General features: G+C 47.6%; 1 pseudogene; it reads right to left on the bottom strand.

Annotated features, from left to right (window-relative positions):
- Positions 1–368: 368 nt before the first annotated feature.
- LOC101571425 lies at positions 369–1,816 on the bottom strand (annotated as a pseudogene).
- Between the last annotated feature and the right edge of the window lie 596 nt (positions 1,817–2,412).

The raw sequence follows: 2,412 nt of genomic DNA, 5'->3' as shown, positions 1-2,412 counted from the left end.
TATAATTCATCTGCTAGAATGAACAGAAATGCAGCGTTCGTTGCCTGGGTGTGTCCATGAATTAGTTTCATTTAGCGCGAGTGACTCCATATTGGTTTGCCCTGTTGGAACCAGTGTTCACCCCTAGTCCAAACCTGGGGGCTCCTGTGAGTATTTGGGGATTTTGACACTGGGAATGGAACTATGCTGCATTTGCGGTCCTTTTTATTTCTTTTTGTTTTTGTATGTTAAAAAAATCTGGTTTTATTACTCCCAGCAGAAATGGCTACATGAGGTGGTGGTGGGCTCGGCTCAGGGCCTGTGTGGGCCGGAAGGAGGTGATATCTGAGTATCTGGCAGGGCAGGTGGGAGGCCAGGCCCAGGGGCCTTCAGGCACGCTTCTGGGCCGACAGGAAGGAGGAATGACAAGCTACAGCTAAGCCGCCAATAAGGTTAAGAAATTCTTGGACATCCAGCCACCCATCACTGTTGAGGCCCAGCTTCTTCATTGTGCAGTCAAGACCACCAGGGTCCTTCTGGTTCCTTGTGACAGTAGCCAGTTCTTTATTCATGAATGTCAGGAACTCTGTCTAGGAGAGTGTGGCGCTGCCTCCAGCCCTTCCAGCATACTTCTGGAAAACAGCAACCAGGGACTCGATGCGCCGCTCAGTCTCTGTAGGGCTGGACACTTTTGTCAGACAGGTCGGATCGGAGCAGAGTGGAGCAGAGTGGTCTGGATGATGAGGCCGTGCTGAGCTGAGTCCCTGTCCTTTTTATTTCTACTTTTTATTTTGTGCTAGGGCCTCACTAAGCTGCCCTGGCTAGCCTCCAGCTTTTTTATCCTCCTGCCTCAGGCTCTGAGGAGCTGGGATTGCAGGAGTATACTCCCTCATGTAGCCATAAATTTTATTTAAGAGGTTGTATAAGCCTTGTAAGGGAATTCCCCTCTTTTTATAGCTTTCCATTGCTTTCTGTTTTAAATCCCAAGTGGATACGAATCAAAGGCCATTTTGTTTGTTTTCTGACTACTATAATTTTTATGGTTTATCTGTTACTGTCCTCAGAGACAGCAGTTGGTTTTTAAGTGTAAAATTCATCTGCATTCATGGGAAATGAACTCTAGGCATTAATTCCTGATTGATTTTGGTGGGATTCGGTTTAGGGATTTTCCCCTTTATTCATGAGAAGGACCTGAAGTGTTACTTCTCAATCTTCCCTGGTCTGATTTCAACACGAAGGTGATAGAGCCACATAAAATGAGTTAATGAGTAGCCTTTGGCGCCCCTATTCTTTCAAAGATATATATATATATATATATATATATATATATATATTTTTTTTTTTTTTTTTTTTTTTTTTTTTTTTTTTTTTTTTCTAGAACCAGGAATTGAACTCAGGCCTTTGCACTTCCCAGGGAAGTGCTTCTTCCACTTTTGTGTATATTTTTAATGAGCTACTTTTTCGTGCTTTTAGGGACATTGTTTTCCTGCTTAAGGTAGAGAGATTTGGTGCTTCCTGTAGCGCATAGCTAACTGGTGGCCAACTTCTTGCACCCAGCTGAACTGAACCAGCGTGGTGCTGGGTGCTGGGTGCTGGGTGCGGGAGGCCCACCTGAGCACTGTTGCCAGCAGTATAGGAGGCAGAACAGGAGAAGCTGCTGGAACATTGTCAGGGATGCTTTTTGGAGATGCTGTTACGCGGCGGTCTTGGCGCTGGGCTGGGCTGTGGAGATGCTGTTGGAGCTGCTGGAAGCCACTGGTTCTCCTGGGCTGCTCTGCTGGAGGACCTTACCATGCTGGTCTTCCCGATGGGATTCTGCAGAAGCCCTGGTCCTCATCTTGAGCATCACTTCCTGGCTCCGGAGGGGAAGATGGTGCACTGCTCAGCCTCATGGAGAAGCCTGTCACATTGGCATTCCTGGTAGGAACTCAGCTTTCCTCGTCGCAGGAGGAGCTCAGGATCTCACTGTTGCAGAGGCTGGCTGTGGTACCCTTGGGGGAGCTCGGTGCTCACCTTAAGCGTTGCTTCCTGGCTCCAGTTCAGATCCCTCAGCCCGCTAGCGCAGATCCTTCATCCCGCTGGCATAGGCTTTCTAGCTTCCACCACTGACCTTTGGGCCTTTCCGGTGCAGACCTGTGAAGTGAGCCTGCACGAGACATTGTCATGGGCTCCAGGCCCCCAGCTGGACTCATGGGAGGCAGCGTTATAAGTTCCAGGTTTTCAGCTGGACTCAAGTAGGATATTAGGATCCAGGCCCTCAGCTGGATTCTTTAGTGTTTAGTGTGTAGATAGACTTCCTATACTTGTTATATATGATTCGTGTGTGATTCCTTATAAAATACTCTCATAAAGTGTGTCCTGCATTATATTGTTCCCCTTGCAAAGTCCCCAAACCATGACGCTTCCTTTCTGGGAAGGAAAATGAATGCTGTC

The sequence above is a fragment of the Octodon degus genome, unplaced genomic scaffold (assembly GCF_000260255.1).
Source record: "Octodon degus isolate 3935 unplaced genomic scaffold, OctDeg1.0 scaffold00197, whole genome shotgun sequence".
Taxonomy (NCBI): Eukaryota; Metazoa; Chordata; class Mammalia; order Rodentia; family Octodontidae; genus Octodon; species Octodon degus.
Note: the sequence above shows the minus strand (reverse complement) of the source record. Positions and strands in the feature narration are given on the sequence as shown.